General features: G+C 39.5%; 1 pseudogene; it reads left to right on the top strand.

Moving 5' to 3' along the window:
* Positions 1-10,222: 10,222 nt before the first annotated feature.
* LOC148473188 (5S ribosomal RNA) lies at positions 10,223-10,341 on the top strand (annotated as a pseudogene).
* Positions 10,342-15,769: the final 5,428 nt, after the last annotated feature.

Raw genomic sequence — 15,769 nt, 5'->3', positions numbered from 1 at the left:
CCATCAAGACGATAGATTCCCTTTGAGGCTCTTGTTCACTGATGAATGACATCATATGGTAGTACCACAGTGCAGGACTATATATTTCTTCTGTGCCCGCTCCTGATTTTTTTTGGAGTCATCCACCTTCTTTTTTTTCTTTGATGTACACTGTCCTGAGATTTTGAATCTTTTGCCGTACAGTTTTCAGGTCTGCATCAGATATCTATTTTTTCGTATACACCAAAGTTCCTCTAGTGCGGCCAACTTGTGCGACTTATTGTGGTACTTCCGAGAACTGATCTTCCACAGACACTCTCTTTCGAGTGCAGGATTTCAATGAATCCTGTAACTAATTCACGTTCAGAATCCATGGACATTATCTATGAATAAGAAAAAAAAAAAAAAACATTTAAATATTTGTGTATATAGTTTTCTTAATGGAATGTGTTAGTTCACATTTTTAATGTTTTAATTTATTTTTTACAGGTTTTTAAAGGTTTGTTATGGTATTCTAATCGTGTTTTCTTTTACAGGAATGTCGTGTTCATTTCTTGGTAATATAATGTTTTTCTTTGTTTGACAGTATGGGTTTTCCACCTTTTGGGCCTGTCGTTGTGGTAGAACTACAGATTCCAGGATGCCCTAAAAACAGTTTCAAAGGTGGGTGGCAGGTCATCCTAGGATCTGTAGTTCCACAACAGCTGGAGACCGAAAGGGAGAAGACCCCCACCTTTAAGTAATGTGTGTTTTTAAATGTAATGTATGGTGATTATTTTGTAAAATACGTGTTTATTTTTTGTTATATTACATGCAGTGAGGGAGCTTAATGCATGACCCTGCCACCACCCGCCTAAATGCATGACCCAGCCACCGCATTGATTACCTAGGGGCACACATTGGTGGGCAGTGGGGGAGCTTAATGCATGACCCAGCCACCGCCCGCCTCAATACGGCAGGTGGTAGCTGGGTCATGCATTTATTATCTGGGGGCACACATTGGTGGGCAGTGGGGAGCATATATTGGTGGTCAGTGTGGTTGTATTTAAACTGTACCAATACTCACCAAAAATTGTCCAAAACAACAATCCAGTGTGCAGACTCCTCAATGTGCGATTGTCTTGCTCCATACACGATGCTAAACAAGATGGCGATGGGGCGTGTCCAGGCTTCTGTCAGTCAAATTCCGCATTGTGTGATGAATCGTACGTTTCATCATGAGGGAAAAAACCCTCACGATCGGCTTCCATCGTGTTCATTGTTGGCTAATCTGCCCTACAGCACGGCAGATCAGAAGATGCGATGTACGACGAGCGGGGACGCGCATCGGCATTGTGCTCTTGAGTATAAACTCACGATTTGTACTTTTTTTTTTTTTTTTTTTTACCCGATTCGTCATCACGATTCGTTGAAATCGGCCAGATTGTGTAAAATGTCGCTGTGTGTGGGCACCTTTTAGTGTAGATAGGTAGTTTATTGCCATCATGCTGAATTAAAAAACCTAATTAAATTTAGCAGCATTCAGATGAGAACAAGCTTTGGCATGTAATAGTGACTAACTTTTGTAGCCTTGTCCTCATGTTAGCTAAAACCATTTCTTGGTTTCCAATTTCAGAATAAGTTCTAGGCTTATTTTGCAGATGGGCCATATGAATGGGGATTTTTACTATAGAACTGCATATAATACATTAATGGTGTATATACAATCAATTTCCAAAACACAAGAAACTACAGAATATACAATTAAGATATTCTCTGTAATGCAAACATTAATCGGGAATGAGCGGCCCGCATCTACAGGAATATGGAAGGAAGATTTGAGGGTATTGAAATGCAATAATACTACATTCCATAATGATTATGACCACATGAGATACAATCATTTTAAAATGGAGGTTTTCCCAGGATTATGGACTCTGGACTCTAAATTGTACCATGAGGTTAACTGAACCGCTGCAAAGAGGCTTTCACAGAAGAGTCAAAGGTATGTATATAGGGGATCGAGATGTTAAAGAACTTTCCTACTCTATTGTCATTATCAATGGATATTTTTAACCACTCCATATGGACCAGATGTTCTATTCTAGGTAAAAACAGTGTTAAAGAGAGCGTATCGGAGGATGTCCACTGAGATAATCTAGTTTCTTCAGGGTCCATAGGCTCCACAGGGAGACATTGTGATGTAGGTTTTATCTGGATCCTGGGCACCACGCAGTTAAAGCTTTTGCTCCCAGGATGCACTGATCCATCCTTCCTATACCCCGCTCCTGAGCCAGAGGCACCTCAGTTTAAGTTGGTGCCCGGCTGGAGTCTGGTAACTGTTAATGCAGAGGAGCTACTTAGCAGCCCCTAAAGCGATTTTATTTTAAGATTTGGTAGTTTCTGAACTATCTTCATTGGACATCTGTGCTGCCGCTCTGTCACCCCGCCAGTGCTGCAACGCCAGTACTGGTCTGGAGATCTCCGCTAGACCCCTTGGTGACCTGCGTATTAGCAGTCGCTTCCTCTGGTTTCGGGACAGACCGGAGGCGCTGAGGTGGACGCTGGCCCCCCATACCCTGCGCTTCCACTAGACCACCAGGGACAGTATCATCTCCGAAGCCAGCATCTCAGGGGTTAATATTCAGTCAGGGGAGTCAGCCTTCCCAGTTGTAGCAGCAGCTCAACGTCCCTTTCCACTGCGGTCTGGCTTTGCTGAGCTGCTCCCTCCTATGGCCATGCCCTCTCTGAGGTCTCTGGCGGCCATTTTCTTGTAATGGTGCATCACAGATCTCCTGGGACCGCGTTTGGTCCAGTCCCCCTGTGTACCACTCCTTTGGGTCAGTGTGCACAGTGCTATAGCCTTCCCAGACACTGAATCTGGGAAGTTGATTGTAGTGCCACATTGCAGTATACTTTCTGCATTGTATGTGACATAAGGTGCGTACACACTGGGTGATAAAGTGGACGACTTAACGTTATCGTTCAGTTGTCCACTTTATCGTCCATTTTTAACCCCAAAAAGATGAACGATGACGACGATGCGCGTTCCCACTGGTCGTTCGTCATTATCGTTCATTGGGCTGACATGCAGGCCAACCTGACTATCTCGTCAGGTTGCTGCATGTCAGGGAATGGGGAAGAGAGCCTGGCGCTGAACGATATCGTTAATGATATCGTTCCGCGTCTGTGCTCAATGTCATGAACGACATTGAGCACAGCCTGCCGGGGACAACACTATACGCTATCGCTCAGAGAGCATATCGTGTAGTGTGTACCCACCATTATGCTAGCGCTGCCTGTCTGTGTCTTTGTTTCCTCACTGTCAGCATATATCTATACCTTTCCTCTAATTCTACAATAATACAGATGTAGGTATGGTTAGTCTTTTAACTCGCATATATAAAAGATAACATTTGTGAGGTCTGACATGTACTGTGTGTGCTGCACTGTGCCATATTTAGGCAAAGGGCTCCTGCAGCTTACCAAAGTGTAATGGAGCGTACACACGGTCAGATTTGTCAGACTTGTCAGATTTGTCAGATGAACGATTGAACGATTAAACGATCTGAACGATTTGACCAAAGTTTTGAACGATTTGAACGATTTTTGACTGCATTAAAATGAATGGAATCGTCCAAGTCTGACTGCAAACCCATCAGATGTCAGATATCGTTATCTGACAAACGGGAACGCGCATCGTTGATCGTCCATCGTTCAGGCATGTCAGATATGAACGATTTTCCTTCAGATATGAACGACTGAACGATTTTTAAATCGTTATCGTCCATATCTGAAGAAAAAATCTGATCGTGTGTATGCACCATTAGACAGGACCAGTGTGTTGCATACTTGGGCAGTGGGCTCCTGCAGTTTATCCAAGCATCACTTTCTTGGACTATTACCTTAACATACAGGTGTATTCAGGGGGTTTCCTGTGCCTCACATTTAAAGAACTAAGTATTTGTGAGGTTTTGTCACATACATTTGTTGCACTGTGCCATATTTGGGCTGTGTGCTCCTGCAGCTTACCCAGGCATAAGACAGGACCAGTATATTGCTTCCTACTAGTATCCTGCATACACGTTGGTTGCATGATATCCAGGGCCATGTACTCTGCAGCTATGCCTAGCAAAGGCAGGGGTATTAACAGGCATCTGCCCCCATACTGCTATCAGGCGAGTTATGGGCTGCAGCCTTAAGTGAGGAGGATTTGATAGGGGCGCTATTTTGTGTGTGTGTGTGTGTGTGTGTGTGTATATGTATATATACACACACACACACACACACTGAATTTAAACCTCTATATGTTCCTGCCTATACCGTACATTCTAAAATTGACACTATTTGCGTCCGCAGTCATACAGTAAATAAATGCCTTCAGACTTTAAGAAAATGTGTTCCAATGGACAAAGGTTATTATTCCAGCAAAGTACAGATAGTTACACGCTGTGATTTAGTGCAAAGAAATTATACAGACCCAAGATACAGTTATACATATGCATGCGCTCTGGGACCAGATTCCAGCATCAACAAGAAACCTCCATCAACAGCATCAGCATGAAGACTGGGGTCAGAACACACACATATATATATACCGTTACAGAAATAGACTATACAATAGAGAGGTTTGTTGCGATCCCATTGGTTCTCCATCACGGTGCTTCTGTTACAGGGTATTTAACAGGTCGATTCAAATGGACACAGACCAGCCTCCAACAGCCTTTTGTCTCCTCTATTTCCCCTGCATGCAAATCTAAGCTGTTAATTTTACAAAGTACATTTTGGTGTTTTAACTCTCTACGGCCCATAAGTTGAAAATGCATGTTGCGATCTTCACGCCGATGATGCCGGAAAGCTGTTGAGTAAGAGTCGATCAGTACAACACCAAATACGGTTTACTTATCATGTCTTAAACCTTAGATACCAAATAGCCTTTATTTCACAGCATTAGTAATAAATGGATAAAACTTGAATCTTATACTTTGAAGCTATGGAACCTTTTACGTGAGTGTGCAGTGTGTAAGTATTAGGGGTTTGGGAAAAGACGCTAGTTAACTTGTGGCAGATGCGTACGCATGAAACTAACAAACAGCGTTCACATGCAGGATATGCATTCGCTAATGTGTGTTATGTTAACAGCGCAACTGCGTAATGTGCAGTGTTTATGCATGTGAGTATAATGGATTTAATATATATATATATATATTCCTTACATTTTTAAACTGCAATGCAATGTGTTATGGGCAATGAGCTTCACTCTCAAACAGGGTGGAGACCCCCTGCCGATTGCTGGTGCCATCCTGTCTGACAGTGAGTTTAAAAGCTTTCTTCTGCCTACTTAGGATACCTGTGTCAGTTCTTTTCAAGCAGATGTCTTACCATTGTTCATTCAGTCAAATTCAAGTGTTTTTTTCTATTTGTTTTGGTATTTTTCTATACAAGGTTGTCCCCAGAATGGGCTTGTCATGGCTTCTAAAAGGATTACCAAAAACATTTATAAAAGTACTTTCTGCAAGAAGCAGAGGAAAAGGACAAATATGCCTTTGTAGGGGCACTCTTATGACATAATTGTTTATATATGAATGATGATGGAATGATTAGTATGAATAAAACTTAACGTTTAATATACACCTTTAAAAGGAAGTTCTCCCCAGAGAGTGATGTGTAGATATAACATAGCAATCTACTAAGGACAAAAAAGAACAATATAAATGTTCTTTGAAGTGTAAATGAGTATTATTATTGAAAAAAATTCAATGAGTAATCAGCTCCTGTTAAGGGTAATGAATAGTCTAATTAACCCTAATTCAATCTACAGGGAGGCACATATGATTACTTCATACAGTACGTATCTGGTGAACTATAGTAGTTTTTAATTAGATCTCTGTTGTGATCGACATATACATAAATGATAGTCGGTCAGAAACAATTATATATTGTTAGAAACCACACTATGATAACTAAGAAAGATGACTTATTAGGATAATCCAGCAGCTTTGAAATCTGTGTCCTCTGTAGATGAGTGAGGGACATATATTGTAATTAAATTTCAGTACACATATATAGACATTGCTGATAGTGATAAAGTCTGTGTCCCCATATAACTAAGGATTGTGTTTGGGAGGACTTTTATCCCAAGTATGTGAACTCATATTGGTTTTAGCAGATATGCTAGGTAAAGAATAGTACACCTTTGAGTAGTGATAAACTCATATATTAAATTGCCATATAATATCAGCAGTTTGCACTATGAGAAACAAAGTGATATCTCAAAACAGAAAATATATATGAAAAAGAAAAGAATCCAAACAATAATGGTAAGTACACAATGCCAGTGTTACATGTACTGAATAATGACACTGTCTTCAGTGCAATAAAAAAAAAAAATAATAATAATTCAGGCTGGGAAGAAGACCTAATTAAATTAAAACGTATCTTACAGAAACAAATTAGGACTTAATCAGTCTAGAAAATTACTGTAAGCAAAAGATTACCACGAGAGGCTTACGTCCCAAATTATTCCCGACATTTGATTTATGCACTGACAACTTACGCAAAGAGTGGGAAAATAGTCTATTGAAATGTTCTCAGGAATTAATGGGAATATTGATTAAACATGATCACTTGGTTCTAGATGAATGTACTAAAGAAATTGAAAAATTAGGCCGAACAATGGGAACAAAACCCTACATTTTAAAATACCTTTATCAAAATTAAAAAGGACTTGGAGGAATATGATAAAACAATAATCGAACGCAAACGCAATAAGTTCAGTAGAGATAAATGTGATTTTTCCACAGGAAACATTTTTTGCTGGAACAAACCACAGAGAAGAAGACAAACTGACCCTTCAGATCACACACCTTCGTCATCAGAAACATTTCTGATACAGATGAATTCAGTGAGTGTAATCCTCATTCCAGGAATTCACTAGCCCAGAGGAGTACCAATCCTTTACATCTTGTGTCTTTTTTAGACGAAACCAGGGGTACCCGCGGATGCCCCGCAAATCCAAAATGAGGCGGGGGAGCAAGAAGAAAAGAAAGGTGGGAATCTCAATCACCAAGTCTGTACTCACCAAGGATCAACAAGAGATAGAAATGCCAACCTCTAAACTTAACATTATCAACCTATCCGAACACATTCTTACTGAAGCTCAATCACAAGTCCTGAATAAAGGTCTCTCCTCACCAACCAATCATTTTTAACAGATTCAAATGGGAAACTAATTTAAAACTTTTTGGGAGGAAACTTTGCTGAACAAATTCCACAATTCCAGATTCGATCACCTAGATTCAATCACATTGGAGTTACCAACAGTAACTCCAATATGGAAGATATTTCCCAATTGGAAGCTGAAGCACTCTTAGCTTTGGAAGAACTAGCACAAGATACTGAAATACAACCTGTTCATCAGAGACCTATATGCAAAAGACGTTCAACTTTTTTCCCATCTGAGAATATATGCCCTGAGATTGGTGTTTATCTCAAACTAGTGTCCAAGGATTTTGATAACATTACAAACAACAAAGATACCGCAAATCAACTGAGAACTTCAGCTTACCACTTAGAGCAGCCATGGAAGAAATCAGAATCTGGGATGATTGTCATCTGGCTACTCACAATGTACCTAAAGGAAGCTAACACAACTACAGGATGCTTCATGTTATCAAACAACTTTGTTTGATCCTACTGAGAATTTTAAAACTCAGTATTCCAGAATCATAGATAAAGGTTTCTATATGGGCACTATAACTAAAATGGAGTACGATTACCTATGGGTATCACACCCAAGAACCCCTACATTTTACCTTCTACCAAAGCTCCATAAAAACCTGGTGGACCCACCAGGAAGACCAATAATGTCAGGAAATGGAGGACTGTTGGAGAGAGCCAGTTGCTTTTGAGATATCCATCTGAGACATGTCCTTAGTATAGGAAGACTAAGGACACCACTGATGTCCTGCGAAAAATACATGATATCATTCTTGATGACAATCATCTTGTTAGTCTTGATGTGGAATCCCTTTATACTTCCATTATTCACGATTTAGGGATTCCAGCAGTCAAATACTTTCTTACAATGGAAGGATTGGGAGACTTCCAGGAGTTCCTTTTAGAACTTCTGGATTTTGTCCTACATCAGTGTTTGCTAACCTTGACACTCTAGCTGTTGTGGAACTATATATCCCAGCATGCCCTGCCACAGTTTTAGCATGCCCTAATAGCAAAACAGTAGCAGTGCATGCTGGGTTATGTAGTTCCATAACAGCTGGAGTGTCAAGGTTAGCCAACACTGTCCTACATCATAATTATTTCACCTTTATTAATCGTTTTCATATCCAAACTAGAGGTACAGCGATGGGGGCAGCTTGTGCACCGACATACGCCAACCTTTTTTTAGGCTGGTGGGAGAGGGAACATGTGTTCCAAGATCATAATGAGTCTCATACTCAACACATCATTAGATGGATGCGTTACATCGATGACATCCTGATGATCTGGGATGGATCAAAGATTGAACTGGACAATTTCATTGTCAATCTTAACAACAATGATATCAATCTAAAACTCACATGTGAAAGCAGTAATACCAGTATTGCATTCTTGGACCTTAAAATCTTAGAGGAGAAAATAATAAAATCTATACAGAAATCTATAGGAAAGAGACCTCTACCAATAGTGTATGCCACAATGATAGTTCTCACTTCCCCCCCACTATCAAAAACATCCCTAAAGGAGAATTATTGACACTGCGACGGAACTGCTCAAATGAAAGTACATTTGAGACCCAGAGGAAAGACCTCACCACAAGATTGCAAGAAAGGGGATATAGTAAAAGATTGATAAAGAGAGCTAAAAATGAAGTATCAAAAACCAAGAGAATCCCTCATCTTCAGTGATAAATCTCAAAGAGAAAATACCGACATCATCAGGTTTATAGCGGATTTCTGTAATAGTTGGAAAGAGGCCCAAAACACACTACAAAAGCACTGGCATATTTTACTATCGGATGCCGATTTAGCCAAAAGTTTGGATACTAAAGTTAACATGAGCTGGAGGAGGGCACCAAATCTTAAAGATCCACTATTGTGAAGTAATTTTACTCTGAACCCTAAAAAAACCCTTCCACCATAGGCAGTTTTCCCTGTGGAGGCTGTAAAGTATGCCCACACATAGAAAATATCAACATGATAAAAGATAAATTTGGTAAAATAATAAAAATCAGAGATTTCTACAATTGTAGAACGGCTAATGTTATTTACTGTATCACTTGTACATGTGATATGAAATATGTCGGTATGACGTCAAGAATGATTAAAATCAGAATCCTGGAACATATAGGTAATGTGCGGAACGCTAGTGCAGACACTAGAAAAGTGAAACAACTTACTACAGTGGCGAAGCACTTTCATCATGTACACTCTGGAAGGACACAAGATCTGAAGGTTTTCTGTTTAGAAAAAGTCAAACTAGGTCTTAGAGGAGATTTGAATAAAGCCCTCCAGAAAAAAGAAAGCAAATGGATCTTTCGTTTAGGAACATTGATACCTGGTGGTCTCAATGAAAATATAAACTATAGTGTGTTCCTGACTGACTAATCACTCTACTTTCTCAATATTCCTAACTTGTTATATCTCTACAAATATTTTCCCACTGTCCATACTAGTATAATTTCTTTATATATCAAAGGGTTTATATCTACTGATATATATTTCAATAAGTCTTCATCGTCATATTTTTTATTCCTTTATATATTATCATTTTTTTTAACTTTCTTACATTGAATTTTACGTCTTAATATTTATTTATTTATTTTCTATATAGCAATGTTATCTACTCCTATTCTTACCAACCGAATCTACAGATAATATACAATTAATCACTTCTATTTTTCCAATATATCTTTTGTCCTTTACACATATTCATTAATAATTTGGGTTAATATACCCATCATAACCAAGCACCCCCTTTTCTTACAATTACACCATTTTATTAGCTCTATTCATTTTTTTTAGAGCTTCTTCTGCACTCCTATATCACTTTTCCATATAATTTATTCTCCAGCTACCCCAGCACTCACTTTTTCTTTTTTTCCATATATATTATTTTTTCATCGTTTATCTTTTACACTATATATTATGTTAAATTTATTAACTTCTTTAATATTTATCTGTCCATCACTTCATCCTTTTATATCTTTACATTATAGTCACATCACTTCACACTTTTATTATATTGATATATTATCATTAATATAACCTCCAGCCACACCACACTGGACATACCCAATCTCGTCAGATCTTGGAAGCTATGCAGTGTTGGGCCTGGTTAGTACTTGGATGGAAGACCACCTGGGAATACCAGGTGCTGTATGTATTATTTTCATTTATTAAATTTATAAGTGTATATTTTTACTATAATTAATATATCCTCTTTAATAATATTTTTTCACATACTTTTATTTGATACTTATGTTTTATGAACAGTTTATGCATGAATTTCATAAGATTATCGTTATTTGTTCATTTGCACTATGACAGTGCATTATCCAGCGTTTGTGTGTTGTCAGACACACATAATCTCTCAGTTCGTTTACATATGCTAATTTTGTTTTTTGGATACACCCCTTCTTTTCCTAACAGTAACATGATGGGCTGTTTGACATCCCCTGGTCATTGGTCAGATATACAGCCACTCGGCAACACAGCCCTATGATTGGGTAGACTTTCTGTAAAAGGCAGGAAGCCAGAGCAAAGTCTGGTGATCGGGTGAACAAGCCTCCCGGCGAAACACGTGTCCTGTCTCTGTCTATGCTCATTTAGCATACTGATCTCTGAATAACCACACCAGCAGCTCTGACCCACGGACTTTCCCTGTGAGGTATCTTTCTATTGCTCTACTGCGCTCTCTCATCTGAGTCCTAGTCTGTGACTCCCCCTGCAATGCCTTAGAGTAACAGGGGTGAGACTTAGTTCTATTCTCAGACAGCAGAAGCACTGTAAAAGTCCTCCCAAGCACAATCCTTAGTTATATGGGGACACAGACTTTATCACTATCAGCAATGTCTATATATGTGTACTGATATTTAATTACAATATATATCCCTCACTCATCTACAGGGGACACAGATTTCAAAGCTGCTGGATTATCCTAATAAGTCATCTTTCTTAGTTATCATAGTGTGGCTTCTTACAATATATAATTGTTTCTGACCGACTATCATTTATGTATATGTTGATCACAACAGAGATCTAATTAAAGACTACTATAGTTCGCCAGATATGTACTGTATGAAGTAATCATATGTGCCTCCCTGTAGATTGAATTAGGGTTAATTAGAATATTCATTACCATTAACAGGAGCTGATTACTCATTGAATTTTTATCAATAATAAATAATAATACTCATTTACACTTCAAAGGACGTTTATATTGTTCTTTTCTGTTCTTCGTAGATTTCTATGTTATATCTACACATCACTGTCTGGGGAGAACTTCCTTTTAAAGGTGTATATTAAACGTTAAGTTTTATTCATACTAATCATTCCATCATCATTCATATATAAACAATTATCTGTCATAAGAGTGCACCTACAAAGGCATATTTGTCCTTTTCCTCTGCTTCTTGCAGAAAGTACTGTTATATGTGTTTAGCACAAACCTTTAGGGTGCACCACCAACTTAGAGTCATCCAAAAAATTTTTATTCTGATGAACCATGATGTTGGTATCAATTATGCAATAGCAATTTTCCATTCATTTCAATTGTATTACTAGTGCGTACTCACAACTTTGTCATATATATTACCAAAAACATTGCCATCTGAACTTAGCTCGTGAGTTGTAACTTAAAATGGCGTTGTGCAGATTCTTCTTTTTAAGATGGAGTCTGGTTTCCATTCGCAAGATGGCGTCGCTCCAAGCTAATTTTACACTGATTCTGTCTCAGCCACTAAACCAGCTTTGACAGTCCACCCTTTGATAGCAAAAAACATGCTATCATACTCTGATTTTAAAAATTAATTTTAGGCTTGCATATGGGGTATTATTTTAACGTTATTTTTATGGGATGGCACAAGGTGGTTTCAATCCATCTATAATGGGTCTATAGGAGGGAACATAAAACTACCATTATACGCACACCGCGGATCTTGGGAGATCATGGGAAAGATGTGGGGATGCACCAGTCCTATAAAGGAAGGTTTGAAGGGGAATAGAGACTTACATAATTTAAGATGTTTAAATGAGAAAAAAATATAACATTTTAATAATACATTTTACACATTTCTAAATATAATACATTATATGATGATATTACCTAGTTCAGGGTTGTAATGCAGTTCTACATTTACCTCAGTATTCATATGGGCACTACTAACCACCATCTACTACTAACCATAATTTCATTCTTTTGTTTTACCTTATATTTACATTTTCCACACTTCACCACAGTAGGAACACACCGGACACATATGCCAATTACTATGATGACAACCAGTATGAGGATCAGGAGTTTACCTATGCTTGCGATCATTTCCTGGACCCACTCCCCTAGATGTGAGACCCACATCGCTGGGTTCAACCATGAAACCCATTCCTCTACCTTCTCCTCTACTTCAGCCACTGAAGCATTATGGTTCTTCTAGCTGCAGAATTTCATCCATCTTCTGGTCTATCACCTCCTTGGGGTCACTGGTATCATTGGTGACATAGGTGCAACACTTCACTCCAAATTGGGTGGCCAAAGTTACGCAGTACTCCCCAGTGACAGCTGTTAAATAATTTAACACTAGCCTGTGTTGCACCAGTTCTTTCTTGTATGCTTGCAATCCCCTACCTGTATACCTGAAGGTGTCATCATACATCTCTGTGATATTATCTAGCAATTTAGCAAGTTCCTGAATATATCTAAAATTTAGTGTACCCCGAGCGATCCTGGTGGGATCCAATGCAACTAAAACTTGAAAGCCAGTTGTCTCACTAACTGAGTGGCTTTATGCACATCACCAGGTATCATTTCTTTGGTCTCTGTGTTCATACTGTGTGTAAAGATATGGTGATGGTGTGTTTTTATGAATACCAAGCATTTCACCATGTGTAAGGGTCATAATTTCTGGAAGTATTCTTCCCAAATAACATAACAATTACGGTACTAAGATTGGTCAGACACTCCCCTGATTTGGCATAGTACTCCTCTCGACTCCACTTCATCGATATCACTATCAGCTACCCTTTCCATCCTCTGTCTTCCATCACAGAAACTTGATATCCCCAAACAGATTATCATGACAGAAACTCTGGAAAAAATAATGAGTATGACCACAGCAGACCACTCCATTGCTGGAAGCACTGATCTACACATTTCTTTAGCTCAGGTATCTCACCGCACCTTTTAACCCTCCCGGAACAGGCTCGCAATCGACAGGTTCACGTTATCTGCCTCAACTCCGCCCTGTATCTCCACCGGTTGGTTGACCTTTCTACAGTGAGTGGAATGGACCCAGGTATCTTTCTCGGCCGCCTTCAGCAACACCAGAGACGGACCTTCCCACCGATCTACCGGACAACCTGAGCATAAGAAATTTTGGATCATAACAAATTCTCCAGGTTTGACATCATGACAATTTGCTTCTGGCATATCAGATAACAACAATTTCAGTTTCTGCTGCTGCTGTTTTAACTGCTTACTCATTGATATAAGATACTTTACAGTTACCTCGTTGTTACCTTTCGAATCTTCCCGCAGACTTATAATCAAATTAGGTTGTCTACCAAACAGTATTTCAAAGGGGGACAGATTTAGAGGGCCTGGGAGTGGTCCTGGTGCTACTATTACTCATCAACTTACACATGCTTCTGGATGACCACACCTGTGAAATGAGTATCCCTATACTCTAGGGTAACCGTATCATACAACCTTCTGTACAATTAAACGCTGTTATTAATAGCTACTGCTCTAGGTAGCGTCTCAGCCCCTGGGTTTGGACAGTTTCCCAAGTACTTGACCTTAGCCTGCCGTGGCTGCAATTTGTCCTTAGCAACCTTGTGTCCTGTGTAAGAGATTAAGCACAACAGTTTAGTATAATTTAAACATGGTATAAATGAAACGGGGCATAACAATAAATTGTCCATATATTGTATCAGAGCACAGATCCATTGGCAGGTTAGAAAGATTGTAAACAGTCGTATAAGGCCTGGGAAAAAATACTGGGGTTGTCTATGAACCCATGGGACACCCATGTCCATGTGTAGTGTACACCTCCCCCTATGTGAAAGCAAAAAGATACTGATAGTCAGGGTGTTAGTACACAGGGAAGAAAGCAGAACAGAGATTGGGTATCAGTTACATCAATTGCCATTACCGGTTTTTCCCTAGTACTTCCCGTCAACCTGTCTAGCTGTAGACCACAGGTATGACCCGACTCCTAGCGTTGGCTCCCACTCTCCAATAAAGCATTAACTGCCATAATTGGAGCTGGTGCGTGTTGGAGGTTTCCTGTATTCTGTGTATATCCCTTATGAGGGTATACAGGTACTGTCTGGTTTGGGAATCCTACATTCTTCACTTTGCAGTACTTACTTAGGTGTCCCACTTGGTTGCAGTTAAAACATTTTTGTGAGCGGGTTGGATGAAAGGATTGTTGTGGGTGTTGAGCAGGAGGGAAAGGTGGTGGGTTTGGGTAAGGATGTTGAGGGAGAGGATAGTATGGGAATTGTGGTTGTGTGTGATAAGTGGGGTAGGGCTGTGTTTGCGGTGGTGTAGGATTAGTGAGGACGTGTAACTGTTTAGATGCAGGTGTGTCTGCTGGCTGTGATGTTACTGTCATTCCTTCTAGAGCTTGAATACTGACAGCCATTAGTTTCTCGCTCTGGGTCTCTCTCTTTTTAGAGATGTTCTTATAAACATTTTCCTTATGGTTACTTAAGAGAGGGTGCAAATTACTTGTTACATTTTTATGGGTTTTTTCAATAACTGTACCTGCACCCCCATCCACATAAGGTGGCGGTGATGTGCGTGAACCACTGGCAATACCTTCCACAATGCTACCTTCCTGCACGTACGCGCTATTTTGCGGCTCGCACGCATTGCAATTTAGCGCCACGGGTGTACTTTCTGGCAATGCGTTTGCAACGCTAGTTTGCGTCGCTTGCACATTTTTAAGCCACGCATCCCCTTCCTGCTGCCACAATTTTAAACATTCGTTATGTTTTACCTTTTACACTCGAGAACACATCAGGCTGATGTGATCTTGGACATTATTCAATACATCTTTATCAAAATTACCAATTCTGGGAAACGGCCTAACACTCTTCATCGTTATCTTAAACCATACGTCACAATACCTTATTGCATAAGCACCGTACTTAGTATACATAATACGACGGGCCGATCCAAGTGGCGCTTCCATTAGCAGCACATCATTGTCTAACATCTCTATTGTTTGCGTGGCTCCCATCTTGGGACAACTCCTACTTTTTTCAATAAAGATTTAAACTGGGGAAAGACAGTCAAGATACTTTCACTTACCTGCGGATGCCTTGGAAAAAGGGTGTATCCATGAACCCTATGGAAGACCTCTACATGCCTCCACTCACTTATGGAAGAAAGGCCGCTTCCACGCAGCAATCCCTTTTTGAGTACTTTCCAACTGCAAGGGGGCAGTTGATTTCGTCCACTCTCTCACCAGTTCACAATCATAGTTTATCCCAAAACTATGTGGTTCAATTATAGTGCTCAAATAAGCCTAACAGATCACACACACTGATTACTGAATACTATAATCACACTGGGAGCCGAACCCTAA

The sequence above is a fragment of the Taudactylus pleione genome, unplaced genomic scaffold (assembly GCF_031769625.1).
Source record: "Taudactylus pleione unplaced genomic scaffold, aTauple2 ptg000959l, whole genome shotgun sequence".
In the NCBI taxonomy this organism is placed as follows: Eukaryota; Metazoa; Chordata; class Amphibia; order Anura; family Myobatrachidae; genus Taudactylus; species Taudactylus pleione.
This window is presented reverse-complemented; position numbering and strand designations above follow the sequence as displayed.